Raw genomic sequence first — 7,457 nt, forward strand, 5'->3', positions numbered from 1 at the left:
GGTAAAATCTTTGCTCGCAATGTCGCCTCCAAATTGGTCCCCTAGCACCGCGGCGTGGTAGTGAGCAACTTTCCCTTCTAACTCTTCGCGAAATGAAGCTTGGATCTAGAAGAAACAGAGGGGTTTGCGTTTAAATCTCAAAAACCGTTTTTCTTCGTTTTCGGATCAAAGAGAAAGAGTGGAGTTGCGAAATCCTTGTTGTAACTCTCACCCAACCTTGGGTTACTAGTTTTGAAGAAAAGGAAGCGACGAAAATGAAAACGGGAGAAGGAGGAAAAATGGGTCACGGTTGAGAGGAAGGAGATGGAAATTGACGATTTTCTTTCCTTTCTTTTTCTTTCCTTTCTTTTTCCTTTCTTCCTTTTTCCTTCCTTCCTTTTATACTATTTTCTTTTCCTTTTCCTTCCTTCTAGTTTTCCTTTCTTTTTCCCTCCAAGCAAACATATATATATAATAAATATAACTTAACAAATATCTCAAAATATCAAGATATTTGTTAAATTACCATTTCACCCGTAACGCATTAAATTCTCCGTAAAGGATTTACCGCACTTAATTTAAATAAATATAACTTAACAAATATCTCAAAATCTAGATATTTGTTAAATTACCGTTTCACCCGAAACGCCTTAAATTCTCCGTAAAGGATTTATCGCAGTTAAATTCAATTTATTTATCGACGAGAAATTTTAATTGGCATCAAAATATCTTTTTGATTATAAAACTCCAAAATATTATTAACTTTGGCTTAAAAGCCTCCGAGCCAAAATCCAAAATACACCAAAAATACATAAATGGTACTTTAAAATTATGGGTCTTACAATGTGCACATACATCTCAGAGATGTGCTTAATGTATTCAAATCAAGACTGTCTTTGATTCGTGCAAAACAGACTGAAGAATGAAGTACACATGTTGGAGATTGATTGTTAATATGTTGGAGAATGATGTTAGCATGCTAGAGATTAATTGTAACATGCTGGAGAATGATGTTAACTGTAAGACCCATAATTTTAAAGTACCTTTTATGTATTTTTGGTATATTTTGGATTTTGGCTCGGAGGCTTTTAAGCCAAAGTTAATAATATTTTGGAGTTTTATAATCAAAAAGATATTTCGATGCCTATTAGAATTTCTCGTCGATAAATAAATTGAATTTAACTGCGGTGAATCCTTTACGGAGAATTTAATGCGTTTCGGGTGAAACGGTAATTTAATAAATATCTAGATTTTGAGATATTTGTTAAGTTATATTTATTATATTTATATATGTTTGTTTGGAGGGAAAAAGAAAGGAAAACTAGAAGGAAGGAAAAGGAAAAGAAAATAGTATATAAAGGAAGGAAGGAAAAAGGAAGAAAGGAAAAACAAAGGAAAGAAAAAGAAAGGAAGGAAATTTCCAAATTTCCATCTCCTTCCTCTGAACCTCACGCGAGAAAAACCCAAAATTCCATCCTTCTCCATTTTTCGTTTTCGTTGCTTCCTTTTCTTCAAAGCTAGTGACCCAAGGTTGGGTGAGAGTTAGATCAAGGTTTTCGCAACTCCACTCTTCCTCTTTGATTCGAAAACGAAGAAAAACGGTTTTGAGATCCAAACACAAACCCCTCCGTTTCTTCTAGATCCAAACCTCATTTCTCGAAGAGATAGAAGGGAAAGTTGCTCACCACCACGCTACGGTGCTAGTGAACTAATTTGGAAGCGGCGTTGCGAGCGGAGATTTTACCGGAATTTCTCGCGGAACCGGAAACTCTCGATAAAGCTAACTTTGAGGTAAGGGCTCCTTCCAAACTTCTAGCTTGCATTAGGGACTTATATGTAGTTGTGTGGGAAGGAAATTGTTAGGGTTAAATGTATCGATTTGGGGAAAAACCAAAGTAGTACGTTATGGGTAAAACCCTAAGAGTTAGGTTTTGTTTATTGTGATGAATGTTTCGTGGTAAATGAATTTGAATGTCATTGTGTATGATTTGGGGTAAATGAAACTTGATGTTTGTTAATTGGTGTGGTTGCTGTGAATTATGGTTTGAATGTGAAAGTATGTTTGAATTTGTTTCTGTGGAATTTGAAAACCATTAGAGTTAAACGAGTATTAAAAATGGGGAATCTTTTAATACCTCGGTTTACTTAATGTGTATTTGAGGAAAATGTTTAAGTTAACTGGGCGTTGAGAATGGGGAATCTCTTAATGTCTCGGTTACTTAACTATCGTTTTTGAAAATCGTTTCGGTAAATGAGTATTAAGAATGGGGAATCTCTTAATGACTCGTTTACTGAATGTTTTGCGAGAAAATCGTTTAAGTCAAAAGTATATTAAGAATGGGGAATCTCTTAATATGACTGTTTGCTTAACGTTTTGTTTTGAAAATCATTAAGTTAAATCGGTATTAAGAACGGGGAATCTCTTAATGACTTATTTAATTAATGTTGTTTGAAAGTCGTTTAAGTTAAATGGGTATTAAAAATGGGGAATCTTTTAATATCTGCATTTGCTTAACGATTGTTGTGAATGGAGTCTGTGTATGCTCATGCATTTCATTTGGTAAATTGTGTCGACCCGTGATAGGTGACACCTTGGTAAACTGTACGGACCCGTGATAGGTTGTACGTTTGCGATTTACATTTTAGTAAATCGTGTTGACCCGTGATAGGTGACACCATGGTAACTGTACTGACCCGTGATAGGTGGTACATTTACGATTTACATTTTTGGTGAATTGTGCTGACCCGTGATAGGTGGCACCTTGGTAAACTGTACGGACCCGTGATAGGTTGTACGTTTGCGATTTATATTTTAGTAAATCGTGTTGACCCGTGATAGGTGACACCATGGTAACTGTACTGACCCGTGATAGGTGGTACATTTACGATTCCCGCTTTTTCTTTTAGTAAATCGTGTTGACCCGTGATAGGTGACACCTCGGTAAACTGTACTGACCCGTGATAGGTGGTACGTTTATGATTTACGCATTTTAGTAAATCGTGCTGACCCGTGATAGGTGGCACCTCGGTAATTGGTACTTTGGCCTGCGATAGGCGGTACAATTATGATTTACGGCCCTTCGAGGAGGGTTTTGGTTTGGAATTCCGAGTCCATGCATTTTGGCATATACGCATTGCATTAGGGTGCCTGGCACGCGAGTCATGTTTGATTTGAGTTTATGATTGAGTGATTCGAATTTTGATTTATCGTGATAACTGAGATGAAGGTGTTAAGTGCTATGTGTTGTGTATTGTGTGTGAGTATGATGGTTATCGAACCTTTGTGTGTCGTAGTAATCGCGTAGAAATTGCTAAGTGTTAAGTGGTGAACTTGATTAGGAATGACTTAGGTTAATTCATGAATTTTTGGAAAACTGATCAGGGAAATCGATTTCCCAATCGATTGGATGGGTAAACAGGGACTTGGCCAATTCACAAAATCGATTAGCCAATCGATTTTGTAAATCAGCCTTTTTAAAATCCCTTTCGAAATCGATTGCCCAATCGATTAGGCCTTAAGTCAGGGGCTCAGGAACCAATCAATCGATTTACCAATCGATTGAATTCAGCCCAGGATTCTGTTTTCATTAAGAATCCCTCACCAAATCGATTAGGAAATCGATTGGCTCGAAACCAGGGGCTCAGGAACCAATCAATCGATTTACCAATCGATTGAATTCAGCCCAGGATTCTGTTTTCATTAAAAATCTTCACCCCAATCGATTGCCCAATCGATTGGCTCAGTGAAAATCCTCATTTTTAGTTGTATGATTAATTGCTCATGAATCTATCCATGTTTTGTTTTATCATGTGTTAATTAGGAGATCGAGAACTGCATTTTACCTTCATTTTCATTGGCAATGTAATGTATGAACTTTTCGCACATTGAAAATCCTGTTAAGGTGCATGCTTAGTTAAAAAGTTGTTTTGAGCATTCAAAAACTTAATTGCTATGTGTTATCTGTTATTTTCTGGTTGGTGACCCTTTACACTATTGTGGAAATCTGGGCTTTGCCCTCAGATGAGAGTCAGGACGGCCCTACTGGTTCGTACCCTACGGACAGGGATGGAGATGGGAATGCTTGACTGCGGTTGTGTTAGGAGGATCTCACGGGGCGCGTGGAGATTACTCAGGGTGTATAGTTTTTGGTAGGATGATCAGATTAGGATGATGTATAGGGACTAGGGGTCCTTCTTTTTGGTTTGGAGTATTTTAGTTTTGGAAAACTGTACTTATACAAATATTATCAGTTTTATATCATCTTTGAATGGGTTCCATGTACCATTTGATGTTTATGTAGAAATGTTTTGGATTTGTAATTGGAGAAACTTTTCCGCTGCTTGTAAATTATAATGACTCAATTATTTATCCAAAAGCATTTCCTGATTTATTTCTTTGTTCGTTTTTAATTACTTTTAGAAAAAAAAAATATACCCTCGCTTTGAAAAACGGGGTGTTACATTAACATTTTGGAGACTGATGTTAGATGATGGAGAATGATGTCCTCATGTTGGAGAATAATGTTAACATGTTAGAGAATGATGTTAACATTCTAGAGACTAACGTTAACATGCTGGAAGATGATCATGGTCACTTTTGCTTTGAGTCATGCCTTTTAATCTTTGATCTTTTGGAGTGTTTCTTTTGCTGACGTGAGAGTTGTATATTCCTTATAGATGTACTGAAAATGCATTTATATTAGAACATAATATGTCAACCAATCAATGACAACACAATATCTTGTAAATATAACTATCAATTTTACATGTAATACAAGTTATAAAATTGATTTATAACAAGAAGTTTTTTCAATTGAATACTCATAAAAATACCCGCATGAAAGGTTTGATTATTTCTAATCATCAATTTTCAGCCACAATGTATTCTAATAACTATCCTAACATGCAATTAAAGGTGGTCGAGATAAATCAATTTCTGTTGATTTGGTATTTGAATAAGGGAGAGTGAGATAATATGCTGCTTTGTGTTGTGAATTGAGAGAATGAGTTTCCCCCCTTTAATATCTATTTGGTCGTGAGAATGAGGAAGAAGAACAATGAAAAAATCTAACTTTTTGTTGTCTTGGTCTATAAATAGGGGATGTTTAGTTGGAAGGATCCTATAAATAATGGATTGTATTTCATAGTTTTGAAAGATCTTCCAATTCCTAACTTTTGAGTCACTCTCAATATCACACGGTCGCCTTCTTCAAATTTCAATGATGTTCTTTTATTATCTACATTGCTCTTCTATCTAATTTGTGCAATTTTCATATTTTCTTTAATTGTCTTTAACTTCTTAGTGGTTTCTTGAATTATTTTTGGTCAAAGAATTCCTAAATATCCTACCTCTGACCAACATAGTGGTGTTACATATATATATATATATATATATATATATATATATATATATATATATATATATATATATATATATATATTTTTTTTTTTTTCTTTTTCTTCACATAAAGTGCTTCATATTGTGCCATGCATATGCTGGAGTGATAATTGTTGTTACATGAATATTCTATTAAAGGTAAATGGTGACTCCAATCCAATTGCCTCCATCTTCAAGAATACAAGTTATGAACATGCCTTCCAAATTTTGAATGATTATTTCAGTATGACCATAACTTTGTGGGTGATATGTTGTGCTAACGCTCAACCTAGTTCTCTAGTGAAATACTTTGTAAAGTCTAGAAATATAATTCGGGTCTTTGTCACAACTTTATATAAAATAAAATTTTAGTTAATCCAATATTTTAAGATTAAGATTCATATATTTATTTTATAATAAAAAAAATAATATTTAAAATATTATTTGTAAAATAATGAAAAGTTAAAATATATTTAAGTCAATATTTATGAAATTAATACTCATATTTATAAATTTTTTATGTGAAAAAAATTACTATTATAATTATTAGTTTATCATCATTAGCCATAATTATGTTATATCTTTAATATATTATTAATTATTAATTTAATAATAATGGAGACCAATTTCTCAAGGCACAGATTATCAATTAAAACTACAATCTTGGACTGATTATCCTTTAGAGATAGGTTCGTGACTTGGTGACAAATTCTGATCTGACAAGTACTCCTCTGGGAAATAGCTAGGAGAATACTCTGGAGAATAGTCTGGAGAATACTCTGGATCATACTGCCAGATGTCTTCTAGCATCTCTTTCAAAGTTTCTTCTCTGGGATTTTCGGCAGTATCTATATCCATGGGATTTTCTTCAAAATTCATTTTTGCAAACTGTCGCTCAATTTTTATTTCAGAGTTCTGTTCTTGTAGAGTAGAGCTTTCTCCCGTCTCTTGTATCCTCCCTATTTGCCATTGAGAATTGTTGAGTACTTTATGACTGGTGCATGAAAATTCTTCTGGACTAATCGGCTGCCATTGGGACGGAAGATCTCCATGACTGATACACGTTGTTTCAGCTTGGGCTTTTTCCTGATCATGAAGATTAATAAAATTGAGATAATCCATTAATTCATTCATAACTATATCCATGGGATGTTGCCGAGACACCTCCTCCAAAAATCCAAAAGGAAGAAGTTCCAGAAAAAGGCTTCCAAGCCATGACAATCACCGAAGACCAAAAAGGAAAATCAAAAGTGTTTTGTCTGTGGAGAAAAAGGACATTTACTTGGTCATCATCTTCTCCAACAACAACACACATCCCCATGACACTTTTTCTTTTAAACTTTTCTCTTCTTCCACAATCTCAATAGTGCATCGTTTGCAACACTAGGAGTATATTCGGGACCCTTGTAACCCCCTCTTTCATTCCCACTAAGAGTCAAAACTCGAAAGGTTATATTTGTCGTACCGAAAAAACAAACCACCAACTTCATACCGACATCCCGGCCACAACCAATGTTGTTAGTGAAAACCGAAACCGCCTAAGAAATCCACACAACACCTTCTTTCATCTTCTATGTACGAAAACACCAGCCATTACACTTTGAAAAATGACATTTTGGCACTGATGCGGTTCTGTTTAGTTATGATCAGCTCGTTCGTCGTTTTTGAAAAACCTACTTTGTTTTTGTAATATTTGCGCCGAAACCTTTGAGACGAGAAGAACTATTAGTCTGCGCGTCATTCCAAAGTTGACGTGGAACTATTTCGAGGTTTTGGTGAGACCTTTCGTTGACGTTTGTTTTGTGTCGTTTTTGTCGTTGGTGCTGAAAGTCTCCCTTGAGTTTGGAGGTTGTATGGAAGCTTTGGAATGAGGAGCAAAACCCACTCGAGGTGGTAAAGCTCGATTTGAGGTAAAGTTTGAACTCTATTGATTGTAATAACTGATATAGTACTAGCGAGACAAGTGAGAATGTGTCATTTCCGTATGTAGTTTGGGGTGAAGACAAATGTCGAGTCATATAGAGTCAAACTTACAAATAGGTTTTTGTAAGATTTTGATTTTTGTTAGGATTAAGAATTTGATTGTTTTAATTTATACCTC

General features: G+C 34.9%; 1 long non-coding RNA gene across 1 annotated transcript in view; it reads left to right on the plus strand.

Moving 5' to 3' along the window:
- Positions 1 to 6,495: 6,495 nt before the first annotated feature.
- Positions 6,496 to 7,457, plus strand: part of LOC140920314 (uncharacterized) — a 1,398-nt gene continuing 436 nt past the window's right edge. Inside the window, exon 1 of the long non-coding RNA XR_012163102.1 lies at positions 6,496 to 7,266. This is a non-coding gene — a long non-coding RNA (uncharacterized lncRNA). The remainder of the gene's footprint in view (positions 7,267 to 7,457) is intronic.

Source organism: Cicer arietinum, chromosome 1, assembly GCF_000331145.2.
Source record: "Cicer arietinum cultivar CDC Frontier isolate Library 1 chromosome 1, Cicar.CDCFrontier_v2.0, whole genome shotgun sequence".
NCBI lineage: Eukaryota > Viridiplantae > Streptophyta > Magnoliopsida > Fabales > Fabaceae > Cicer > Cicer arietinum.